This window comes from Dendropsophus ebraccatus, chromosome 4 (genome assembly GCF_027789765.1).
Source record: "Dendropsophus ebraccatus isolate aDenEbr1 chromosome 4, aDenEbr1.pat, whole genome shotgun sequence".
NCBI lineage: Eukaryota > Metazoa > Chordata > Amphibia > Anura > Hylidae > Dendropsophus > Dendropsophus ebraccatus.
In genome coordinates this window covers 23,826,918-23,840,843 of record NC_091457.1, presented here as the reverse complement: position 1 = coordinate 23,840,843, position 13,926 = coordinate 23,826,918, and the positions used below count along the sequence as shown (strand labels likewise).

The following is a 13,926-nucleotide window of genomic DNA, read 5'->3' as shown; positions in this document are numbered from 1 at the left end:
ACGAGCGGTGATAGTAGCAGGGCTGCTCAGCTTCAGAAGTTTGATGTCATTTGTATAGGCAAAAGGGTTATAGCCGGGGTGTGTGAAAACCTGTGAAATAAATCTGCCTTAAAATCCTGTTATATAAAATTTTATTCAAGAGAATAAAAATGCAGAACATGGCTGTAGTGTTTCTGCTTACCCTAGCTACGGATTTAGTCTGAATAGGCTCAGCAGAGGAGGAGAAGTCAAATTCACCCAGAACTACACGGTCAGAGGTTCTGTATATAGAGATGTACAACCATATTAGCTGCCGCAAAAGTTCTTATGTCTTATATTGATGAGATGTACATTACTCCAGTGTCATACATGTATACCATTCACAGCAGGTGCTACCACCATACCCACAGTATTTAGGTATGGATAAAAATGTTCTCCACAATGGACAGTATTTTATTCATTCCTCATTTATATACAGTGATTACTATTAGGAATATTTACAATCATTTCACCTAAGGGTCATTGTTATCACTAATAGTTCTGGCTACAGTGCGCTTGTGTCATTCAACAATGACAGGATGGTTAAAATACTTCAAAATGTGTCCCTATCTCTCCCTCGACAATGGAACCTCCTCTCATATGACAGTGGACCTGGCTGGATCATGTCTCTGGGCTCCAGTTCCACCCTTTGAGTGATGTCACCATCTATAACCAGCCCTTTCAGCCTACACCACCATCTCTTTGCCTTATACACAGATACACATACAGCTTTACTGGAACATTTAGGAAGATGGATCTGTGTTCACAGCATGCTGCCTTGTGATGAATGATGCTACAGACCATACAGGGAGTGAATGAAGCAGGTGCTGCGATCTTTGGGTATGGTACTAGCAGGACTGCTAAAATATCAGTACTGAGCAACTGCTTAACCAGGAGGTACAACCAGGAAGTAGAGAAATATGAACCCAAAATCAACTCACAACAGGGGCAGAAAGGTAAGTGTTGCTATTTGCTTTCACAGCATATTAGTTTTATACCTTATGTCATAACTCCACTTTAATACTCATCAATGGGTCATATGATATGATAAACCATAAACTAAATACTATAGGTAGTAGTCAGTTACCAATGATAGCATGCTAAAATTCCTTGTCACTTGTCAGGGTGTCAGGAGGATTTTATTCTACCAACATGTGAAGGTCCCAGCTGGCAGCATATAGTTGTCTCACATCAAAAATACCCATCAAGACTGTTTTGTCTATGGCTCTGTGGGATTTCAGAAGAGATTTACTCTAAAATAAATGATACAAGACTTACCTGACAGAACAGTGAGCAGCAGTGAGAACCCAGAGATCACTGATCAGAGATCCACCACAGTAGTGGGCTCCGGTGCTGGTCTATAGACATTTAATAAAAAAGATACATGAGAACAATGTTCGGCTTCACTACCAAAGATTTTACCTTTCTGTTGTTCTATTCCTCTTTATTGTTCTATAACCAAACATCTGATATCCCAGAATTCCCAATACTCTAGAACACATATAGAATAGTCCCCAGTGATGTTCTCTGAGAGGTCCATTAACAGTCCACAATGTCAGTGTAGTTATATCCTGACAGTATCCTCACTTTGAATAAGCGCTCAGTGTTTATCAAGGTATTATTATTTGGACTGGAACAAATAACCCAGGGTTAGGTTTTCAGGGGAAAGAACAGTTTTTTAAGGGTCAGGGCAAATAAAAAATAAGCAACACACAGCCTACTAATCTCCAACTGCTGGCCTTCCAATGGGGCTTGGGGTCCCGTCGGTCACTGCTTCTAAGCTATATCTTGAAATACAGGAAATGCCTGATCAGCCAATCACTGTCTGTGATTGGCTGATCAGGCGATTCCTGCAGGAAGTGGTGAGCAGCAGGGATGCGGGCACCATCAGAATAGCAGCAGTTACTGGGCAGATCAGTATTGCTTATGTGTTATTTTTCAGTATTCAATATTTAAATATGTTAAAGTGATTTCTTTAAGATGGAGGCTTAAAGTGATTATCCTAATGTAATCTAAGTTATCCAACCCCACTAGTTAGGAGAATTGTGCCCTTATTATATGAGGTGGCAGCATTCATGCTCAGTCATATCTCTGTTCACTGCTAACTAGAGGACTTACGAACATAACTAAGCTTAGCACTCAGCAATGGGGATAGGGGATATAACTATTTCTTGAAATACCCCTTTTAATCCAAGATGAAAGAACAAGTACAAGCTCCTTCTGGAATCTGTAGACATGTACATAGCTATATAACCAAACACAATGCCTAATTCTTCTTCAGTAACAGCCTTGTAATACATGTAGGAATCAATGTTAGTTTCCTGAAGACAATTACTCTATGGAGCCGAACTACATAAGATTGAAGTTCACCTGCTCAGTCTACTTTGTGTTATGATTGGCGGCCATAGTGAGTGTCAGAAATCTCTTACATGCCTGTTCTCTCTTTTAATTTTATGTAGTGGATATTAAAATAAGTCATTTATTCAGTATATAAGATCCCAGTACATTACCTGCAGAGACACCTGCCATGGCCACGACCCAGAAACTGCATCCTCACCATTCACAATCCTGGCATAACCAGAAATGACTGGCTTGATGCTTGGCACCACAACCTGAGGAATAAGTACACAATAGCTATCAATGGAAGGAACCAGTCACCTCCATAATATATTATAATACTGAATTCCTCTACTTACCATAGCTGCCCCCTAACAGGACAAAGCAGGACAGAAGCCACAGAAATGCCATAGTGAGAAGTGGAGGATAAACGGGATTTGTGCAGCTTATACCCACAAGTAGCCAATCACACATAGAGCTTTACTAGCGATAGGAGCGTCCATGTTCTTATTACACAACCTTGTACTGATATAGAAAATGTCGAAATGTGGAGGTAGAGGAAACTATGTGTAGGTGGGACAGGTGTTACGAGGAGAGCGGGTCTCACAATTACCACATGACGTAACCAGATGTTCATAACCGTTTTACTTTATTATATTATTAGAGGTGATAAATCTTTTATAGATTGGGGGTTAACCAAGACATGTGTGAAAGATTTTGCATTAAAAAAGTAGCACAGCTTCTTCAGTTTCAGCGCTGTAGCTCAAGAGGCCGGAAGTCAGGGTCTCCAATACATTGCTATATCATAGAGATGCATTGGAGAACCTTTCCTTTCGGCCTTCTCCTTTCTTTCAGCCTCAGCAGCGCAACATTTATCAAGTTGTCTCTCGAACTTTGAGGAGTTTTTCAATGCACTTTTGTGTTGTCAGGAATGTGCAGTGAGCCTGGTATGAACTGGGCTTGTTTTTTACTTTTTGTCGACACACCCGCTTTTCTTCCAGCCTTCTGGCAATGCAGGAGTTACACTGCTCACTGCTGTCCTTGATTGCTGCAGCTGAGCAGTGTTTTTTGATTGACAGATGCATCTGTGGTGTCCTACTACAGGTGTTACGTATATACACCCCTTGCAAAAGTCTGTACTTATTGTATTATTGTGGTTATGAAAGCAGTATTAAGTTTTGCCACTAGATGTCGCTATATTGTGTATGTGTACTTGGAAGCCGCACAGCTGAAGGACATAAAGGGGTACCATTTCTTGTTTGTCACCAGAATCTGTAGACCAGTAGGATTCTTGTTTTTTTCTGTCCTATCTTCACTCCTTGTTTCTTCTGTAGCATTCTTCACCCACTCACAGCGCACCTTACATGCTGGGAGGAAGTAAGTCACATGGGTGGAGGAGGAGACAAGGTCTTTCGTGTTGGACATTGAGGAGGAAGGACACAAGCCAGATAGCTCTCCACAGTGGTCCTATCTAGGCCCTGGCTCTCTGCTAGGTCCCCATACCTCAGATCAGTCTTAGCTAGCACCCCGCATGGGAAGGACGCAAAACAGTACACCTCTCACAACTTTCCTACAAGTAATGCTACACAGCACCAGTCAGTGTTAAAGCCTCTTAGGAGAAGAGAAGCAAGAGACAACCTCAACCCATGCCATGGTCAAGGAGAAGTTACAGTGCAGGACAGTATACACTGAAGCCAAAGAGCTAAGATGCAGTAAGCCAATGAGCTCTATCTCACAGCGCGGTTGTCAGCAGGGAACCTTCAGCATTCCACTCATCCCAGGTAACAAGGTCTGGGGCCTGTGTAACCCATTAGGAAGGTTCAGCCAATATAGGCATAGGTGGTGTGAAGACTGAAGTCAAACGTCAATACACGGGCACAGGTCTTCTTCTTCTTCTTCTTCTTCTAAGTATTCTACCTCATCCTCCAACATCCCGGCAGAGCACAGTACTACATTGGTTGAGACTCTCACGACATCCTCCTCTCTGCTACTCTGTTTATTCATACTACTCAACACTACTCAGTCAACACAACTATATACTACCCTGCAATTTCACTACAGATCTGGTCAATGTATTTTCAAGTATTTATTTGGAACGATTGGCAAGTGTGTTTTCAAGTGCTTTATCCAGAGAAACCTTATATCATTGACTCTGTATTACCTGCTGCACATTTGCAAATAGTAAACCGGCTTAACTACCTTTAGGAGACTGTGAGATTTCTCGCAGTCCACCTACACAGCACACACCGCAACTTGGGACACTTCCTTCCTGTGGGTGGAAGGTTCCGATAGTCCAGGAGGGTCACTACACCACTCTGGCCATCCGTGATCACTCTAACCCAAGGGACCCAGTAGCAACCTGGCAGGACACTGACCACAGTTGAAAAGGGTACAATCAGCCTCATAAAATAAAAGCAGGCGTGCCATCACACCTGTGTGTTCACCTGGCACTGGTGTCACATATTTATACCTCGAGGTCCGGCTGTATCTCGGCCAACCACCACAGAAGTGGCATCACACTCAACATCTAGCAAATGACCCTCCGCTCCTCCAATGTAACATCACCCAAGGGGTACACCACACCTCTACCTGTCTGGAACCTTGAGGATCAGCGCTGGTCCAATGAAGATCCGGACCAGGCTCTTGATCCTCATAAATGAAAGCAGAGCCAGTTATTCCCTGCTGGCAATTAAGGTTCATACCCTGATCCAAGCTCCCCCTGTCTTTTCTGCTATCCCTGTTCTTACTTCTTCTGTTTGCTTGACTCGTTACCTGACCTCCCACTTGACCTTTTGACTATTCGTTTGCTTTCCTGATTTTGTACTGCATAGTCCTTTTGGTTCTGACCTGGTTGTTGACTCTCCCATATTGTGTTTGTCTGTCTATCTTGTTCAGTGTTACACTTATTAAGTGTAGGACACGTCTTCATGGTTGTCCGCGGCCACCTAGGGCTGACTGAGGCAAGTAGGTAGGGACAATGGGTGGGTTTAGCTTTAGGGCTCACTGTCTAGTCTTGTCTCTGACCTCCCGTCCTGACAGATGTATAGTTTGTACACCACTTATTGTGTGAGTAGAGGTGGAAAAAAAATTGTAACTTGAAAGTCACATTTAACAAATACGGCTAAAAAACTCATTACAGATATACCACAGCTCTTCTATACTGAAGACACACACTCCTTAGTGGTGACGGGCAAAAAAAAAAATTTTTCCCCAAATCAGGTGTCCTTAAAAATGTGTGACATTTTTTACGGCATTAAAATTGCATCTATCCATACTGTAGATTCACTAGGCCAAATGCAGTGAATGGTTAAAGCATCCCTAGTTTACTGTAGATAAACTATGTCCCTGCCTCTGAAAAAATGGAGTTTTGGGGGATTTAAAGGGTACCTGAAATTATGTGTAAAGATATATATTACAGTAGGTCCAACTACGATATGAAGAAACGGCTGGGGAGAGAGCATAATGGGAGTGCAATCCACTTCTTGGCCACTCGCTAATTGCGTCACTATTGTCTACGGGGCTAGAGTGCCGGAATTAGAGTGTCACACAACAAGGATCGCCCTATGAATGGAAAGTATCTATAAGATAAATTTACTGGAAGCCAGTCTGTCTACAATAGAAGTATCAGCATGTTACAGAATTTGGTGAGTTTGATATAGAAATGTCCCTATTGCAATGAACGAGATATTACTAGAGCACAGCATCTCGTGGATACGAGTTCAACGCTGCTCAGTGTCTCGCTCTTTGCCTGCAAAATTGTGACTAATATAGTTTAGCAGTGACTAATATAATGTAGCTATCACGCTTAGTCACTAGATGTTACTGTTGTATAAAACATATCCCTATTATTAACCTCACACCTATGGCTGACACTAATGCCTCTCGGCTACATTTAAAAACCAACGCCAGGATGTTGGTATATAATTTGATCAAACCAGATTTTTTTGCAACTCATTACTGAGGAAAGAACAGAGTATTGTTCTGAAACATGTCTATGAGTTGCAATAACTTGCTGAATATAATATAGCGATGCACTGTGTTTCATATACTACATCAGTCCTCATTTCTCACCTGTTTTGTCCACATTGGATGCATTGAGAATGCATCCAGCGCAGACCTAGAGCCAGACAGCGCAGACCTAGAGCCACGGGACTGGTGAGAGGTGGACATTCACCAATTCTTTATATGGTATACATCTTATTTATTAACGGAAACAACAATCATTAACTGTTACAATATATACCATTATATCAATAGTGGACTGACAACTAACCAAATACAAACACAGTGGTCATAAACATCGGCGACCTGCAAGGGCCCTGCAAAGTCGCCAATAGATAAAACTATGTATTTCTCTATTGACATCCCAAGAATCATGCTATAGATATTTATATATTATATTTTACAGATACATATTTTTTTAACCCTATATGTTTTTTTAATTATTATTATTATTATTATTTGCTCTATGTTATACTTTTTGCATGTATATGGTGTGATATACGCTTTAGTAAATTTTACCGATATATTTACCATTATTGTTTGCATTATACACTACCACAGTAACACCATACTGATCTACATTGATCTACACAATACTAAAGAGTTATGATTTAGCCGTTCCAAGGGGGTCATGCTAGAGAGCCTACTAATAATACATATAATTTGATCAAACCATATTGTCTCATGTACCACGTGCAGGTCCCCTGGATCACATGAGTCCTTACACAAACTCGACACTGTGTCTGCGACCGCAAACCCCACAAAGTGAGCGCAAGCAGGGAAGGGAGGCCATAAAATGGCCCTGCAACCCCAATGTCACTGGACCAAACCACAAGCCCCCCGCCCCCCCCCAAACCCAGCAGGCACCGCCGGCGGAAAATGCTGCCACCAAGCAACACAAGTGTGAACATGGTCTTACTGCTCACCATTGTCTCTGCAGGTAGAAAGGGAAGAATAGGAGGTACTTGCCATGTGTGCACAAGTGCTTCCTGCTGATTGGGGTCACATGGGTCTTATCCGGAGGAGTGCTAGCACTCAGAAAAGAGAGAAAATTAAATATGACATGGAGAGAAAGGAGCTGCTGCACCTCACACCTATGGCCGACACCAGTGCCTCTTGGCTTTATTTAAAACCAACGCCAGGACATTGGTATATAATTTGATCAAATCATATTGCCTCATGTACCACATGCAGGACCCCCGGATCACATAAGTCCCTTCACTAACTCAACACTGTGTTGGTCGTCGACCACAAACCCCGCAAAGCAAGTGCAAGCAGGGAAGGAAGGCCATAGAATGGCTTCTGCAACCTTAATGTTACAGGACCAAACCCCAATGCCCCCCCCCCCCCCCCATAATTCTAATTTTATATTACTTTTCAGGCTCAGTCGTATAATATTTTCTGTCCTCTGGTCTGTCTTGCCATGCTAGGTGATATCCTATATAAGAAGGAGCATGTTAGTATTATGCTTAATCTACTATGTAAATTTAATTACTACATAATTTATAAATGATACTAAATAACTACTAGGGGGATATGTCATGATAAGCATTTTATGATGGAACATACAGTGGAGCAAGATGGGACAATCTTGAGGATTCCACACACATTTTATACTTTGCTACTTTTCTATGTCAAAAACATAACACAAATCTATAGCTATAAAACTTTTAACTCAATACAGCTATAAATAACTGCTCACATAATGTGGATACAATGACGTCCTGCTCCTCTGGTAACACCTGTCTCACTCACACAGTTTCCTCTACCTCCACATTTCGACATTTTCTATATCAGTACAAGGTTGTGTAATAAGAACATGGACGCTCCTATCTCTAGTAAAGCTCTATGTGTGAATGGCTACTTGTGGATATATAAGCTGCACAAATCCCGTTCATCCTCCACTTCTCACTATGGCATTTCTGTGGCTTCTGTCCTGCTTTGTCCTGTTAGGGGGCAGCTATGGTAAGTAGAGGCATTCAGTATTATAATATATTATGGAGATGACTAGTTCCTTCCATTGATAGCTATTATGTACTTATTCCTCAGGTTGTGGTGTGCCAAGCATCAAGCCAGTCATTTCTGGTTATGCCAGGATTGTGAATGGTGAGGATGCAGTTTCTGGGTCTGGCCATGGCAGGTGTCTCTGCAGGTAATGTACTGGGATCTTATATACTGTATAATTTACTTATTTTAATGTCCACAATATAAAAGTAAAAAGAGAACAGACATGTTACTTAACACCTGGTAAAAATCCCCGGACCTCACCATACCCAGTACTCATAGCTAGAATTGGATAGAGCTCAGATTTCCAAGCCACATTTTTCCACTTATAGTAAGAGTATTTGCCTCCAGCACACTAACATTCTAATATCCAATACTAAAAGATTACTGATAAGGAGACTTTATGGAGTGTGTGGTTACATAGCCATGTTCATATCTACAGAGCTTAGAATTAGTTCATATACTGTTCTTCATCTTGTGTTAAAGGCGGGAATCAGCAGTAATATAAGCCAAAGTCATAGAATTGAGGTTTTGTGACTCATGGCTCGATAATTACATGGCCAGGGCTGCACGGACATCGCTAGTAATGTTCTGGAAGCCCTTTTAATCATCCATTATCCAAACATCTTTTATTACACAGAGAGATGTGCAGCCAAAGTCAATGGGGATCACAGAGATTATGGGCTGAAGTGAAGTGCACTGCCATAAACTGCTTCCCTCTCGTTCTCCTGATCAGTGGGGTCCACAGCACATGAGATCCCACTTTTTACATGTCCCTGTGTCCCTGTCTTTAGCTACCTTTAGGTTATTATCTATTGGTTCATTTCTTAATGGACATTTCTTGGGAACTGTTCTATATAAACAATAAGACTAAGTAGAAAAGATCACCTCAGTGCTACTCACTAAGGATACCTTCACACTACGGAATCTGCACAGAGGCTTCAAGCAGGTTCCGCCGGGGGTCCTTCGCTTGAAGTTCCACCCGTTTCATAGAGTCAATGATATTTGTTGGTGAATTCCGCCGTCCACCCAAAAAATTGACAGATTCCGTAGTGTGAACATACCCTAAGGCTCAAAAAATATATGGCACTCATATGCAGTTCACAACCAGCTGCAGCTAAGCTCAAATGCGCGCAAAGTTGTGCGGTGCTCTGCATATGAAGTTTACGTATGCATACAGTGTAGAATGAAGATGAACTGAAACCTAATTCCATGATTAAGATCGCGGGATAGAGACTCGAGGGCTGAGTCTCCATCCCCCCATCTGAATTATGGAAATAAGTTTTGCTGAGTGCCACATCTTCAGTCACACTGTATAATATTCTATACATTCTAATATATCAGGTTTACAAATAGAAGATATTTTATTAAATCAATTGTAAAATTTCTAAAAAGTGAAATCCTCGATGGTAAAACATAACATTGTTCTTGTGGTTTTGTTTAAACATCAGAGCAGTGGATATCACTACTGTGGTGGTTCTCTGATCAGCGATCTCTGGGTTGTCACTGCTGCTCACTGTGAGGTCAGGTAAGTTATGTATCATGTATTGTATAGTAAAGCTCTTTTAAACCATAGATAGACCAGCCTTCATGGGTTACTGTGACCCATGCTGCCAGCTGTGACCACTACAAGTTGGTAGAATAAATGTTATTGTAATGTTATCTTTAAGAAATTAATTCACTAATTCCTATAATATTTAGTTACTGATTGTAACGCTAGGAGTTGTGGACCCACTGTACCACCACTAGCAATGACTAAGCCACACCAGGGACTGGATTCTAAAGGTCCTATTCCACGGGCCGATGGGTGGCCCAGTCAATAATGTAAACGAGCGCCGATCTTCTAGATCGGCGCTCGTTTACTGGGCCTATTCCACGGACGATAATCGTTTAGCGATGTCCTTGCAGCCCTTGTTTAAACACCATACATTACCTACACATGTTGCAGAGCTTCTTCTATGCTCCTTCTTCCTCCCGGTCCCGTGTGCAGCAGCAACTTTGGTGTGGCCTGTCTTAGGTGACAGACTGCTCAGCCAATCACTGGCCGCAGTGGTCCTGGCCAGTGATTGGCTGAGCTCCTGTCAGCTAAGACAGGCCACACCGAAGATGCTGCTGCACGCGGGACCAGGAGGAAAAAGCAACACAAGAGAAGCCTTGCAACATGTGTAGGTAATGTATGGTGTTTGTAAGATCGTCGGTCGGTGGGCGCCCGATGATTTTAGGTTTGAACCTAAATAAACGATCAGCCGATGATCATTGGCTGATCCTTGTCTCTATTCCACAGCCAATTCGGCCGATTATCGCTCAGTAGAATAGGCCCCTAAGGGCTGCTGGTTTTTAACCAGTGTCCACCGCAAGTGGGTTGGACTTGCGGTGGCAGGTGACCTCCAGGTCATATCCCTGGCTTGGCTTACTAGCGGTGGCGGGCAAGGTGCAGCTGGAGGCACACGTAGGCTGGCAGGCAGTATTGCAGCAGGATTCACAGCTGGAGTCAGGGCAACAGTCATGAATGGCAGGACTCACAGGCAGGAATCATGGGCAGGAGTCATGGGAGAGTTGGGACCACACTATAAGAATAACAATGAGAGACTCTAACACAGTGTCAGGGTGGAGGCAGGAATTTATAGGGGTGTGCTGGTGTGCAGTAACAAATTAAGGAAGTACTATCTATTTAAATCTGGGAACGACGACACTCGCATGCCCCAGAAGGTGGGGATTCACACATTGGCGAGGAAAACATCAAAGAAACGTGGAGCACTGAGGTGCCAAAGGTGAAGCGGGCATGTGGGCTCCGGTGTCCACAGATAGCGGAGAGCGAGTGTGGCAGTGGCCCATAGCACGGGATGCCGCCACAGCCCTTACACGGAATTCTGACATCATTTAACCAATTATATGATGTAAAGATTAGAGATGAGCAAATTTACTGTAAATTCGGGTTAGTGCGAACATGGATGCTCTGTATTTAAACCCCACTGCCTGTATAAGATTGGAGAACACTGTAAATTCACTCATCTCTAGTAAAGATAAAGACACTTACCATACATAGTGGAGGTAGGAGAAACCAGCCACATCTACTCATATATCCCAATACTTTGCTAAGCTACATGGACTTCATTATAGGGCTCTCCTCACACTGACGTGGCGGCTTTACCTGGAAACAATGACCCGAGGGAATGATTGTGAATATTCATAAAGTAATTACTATATATATATGAGGAAAGTATAATATACTGTCCATTGTAGAGTAAAGCTTTGTGTATATCCTACTAATAGAGAGAAGTGGTGATAAAACTGTATGCGTGATATTATAGAACTCTAGATATCATAAATATCATATAACACCAGAAAAGTAATATGGTTGTACATCTCTATATACAGTACCTCTGACCATGTAGTTCTGGGTGAATATGACCTTTCCAGCAATGCTGAGCCTATTCAGACTAAATCCATTGCTAGGGTAAGTAGAAACCTTTGATTTCTTTTATTTATTTATTTTTTTATGATTCGTTCATTTTGCCTTTTTAAATATAAAATGCACTTACTATCATAAAAAGTGAATTTAAAGTGTTTTTTTTTTGTTTTTTTTTTACAGGTCTTCTCACACCCTGGGTTTAGTTTTTTAACTGCTGTAAATGACATTGCACTTGTGAAGCTGAGCAGCCCTGCTACTATCACCGCTCGGTGTCCCCTGTGTGCATTGCCGCTAGTGCCGATGTATTCAGTGCTGGGGAGAGATGTGTCACTACTGGATGGGTGACACAGATGGCGAAGGTAAGTATATACTACCAGACAATAGTGACAGATATAAAAAAAAAATGTTACCCAATACAGTTATTTAGGCTATTATTTTCTTTTAGGGTTCACACTACGTTTATTTCAGTCAGTATTGTGGTCCTCTTATTGCAACCAAAACCAGGAAAGGATTAAAACACAGAAAGGATCTGTTCACACAATGTTGAAAATGTTGAAATTGAGTGGATGGCCGCCATTTAATGGCAATATTTGCTGTTATTTTAAAACAACGGCTGTTATATTGAAATAATGGCAGTTATTTACTTTTATATGGCGGCCATCCACTCAATTCAACATTGTGTGAACAGAGCCTTTCTGTGTTTTTAATCCACTCAATAGTGAGGACCACAATACTGACTGAAATATACGTAGTGTGAACCCAGCTTAATGTGTAACCAAATCTAGTGATACCGAGCCAGGTATCAAATAACCCCACTGTGATCTACAGAATTTCAGAGAAATGATGGAAATGTTGTTTTTTCCTTTAAGCCGGAACAAGTCCAAGTAAACTGCAGCAGGTGGCTCTGCCTATTGTCACCCATACTGACTGTCAGACATACCTCGGAAATGAAATTGAAATCAAAATCGAGAGCAACATGATCTGTGCTGGAGCATCTGGAGCCTCTTCCTGCATGGTATGACACCAAACATCTCTGCTCATGTTCAGTTTATAACCTACTTTACTCACAATACTCCAGTTTCTTGTACTTTTGACAGATTTTTTAGAGAATAATGGCATTTGTTTGTATGTAGACGTATAGATTCTTGGGGAGATTTATCAAACATGGTGTAAAGTGAAACTGACTCAGTTGCCCCTAGCAACCAATCAGATTCCACCTTTCATTCCTCACAGACTCCTTGGAAAATGAGAAGTGGAATCTTATTGGTTGCTAGGGCAGCTGAGCCAGTTTCACTTTACACCATTTTTGATAAATCTCCCCCCTTGTCTTTCGTTCCCCATATACCATCCTTTCATCCACACCTTCTCCCTATTCCTTGGCTAACCTTGATGGACGTGTTTTTTCAGCCATTCTATGTAGTTATATAATATATAGGCACTACACTTTGCACAAATCAATAGTACAACCAAATGTAATAAAGGGCCTCCCTTTACTTATACTTTTAAGACGGCCTTACATTTGCAAGAACTGTTTGCCGGATGTTCATTTAGGAGTTAAATCTCAGTTTTGTTTTGTGTTTTTTAATACATGACATTCCCTCCCTGTACAATACTCCTCTAGTGTTGTGTTATCACTCCAGAACAATAGCATGGGGGAGGGGGGGTTAATAAAATCCAACATGCACGGTCCTTCTCTCCTCTGACTTTTTTTGACTGGGAAGATAGATATAGATAGAGGCCCTATTATACCAAGCGATTATCTTCTATATTTGGTCGATTATTAGCTGTTACGGCCGATAATCGCTTGGTGTTTAGCTAGTGGTAAAAGGCAATGATCAGCCGACATGCACATGTTGGCTGATCCTTGTCTCTCAATATGTTTCAAAAAAACTACAACGATAAAGACGATTTTGCTGGTTGACGGTCCTGTTATAGTTTCGCCCTATCTCTATGGCTCCCCTTTCCCTTTCGCAGCTCTCCATGGCCCCCCCACGGGGACATGAGCAAGTGAAAACTGACCTGTCGTGCGCTTGCTTGCTCCTCCGAGTAATAAGGGCTTTTGACTGCCTGACAACCTGTCAACCTGGTCATGGTTGACACTAACACTTGAGACTCTGCTCTATTATATACTAGATTCAAAAGGGAGAGGAATC

General features: G+C 42.0%; 1 pseudogene; it reads left to right on the top strand.

Annotated features, from left to right (window-relative positions):
- The first annotated feature begins 808 nt into the window (after positions 1-808).
- Positions 809-13,926, top strand: part of LOC138789235 (chymotrypsinogen A-like) — a 73,931-nt pseudogene continuing 60,813 nt past the window's right edge.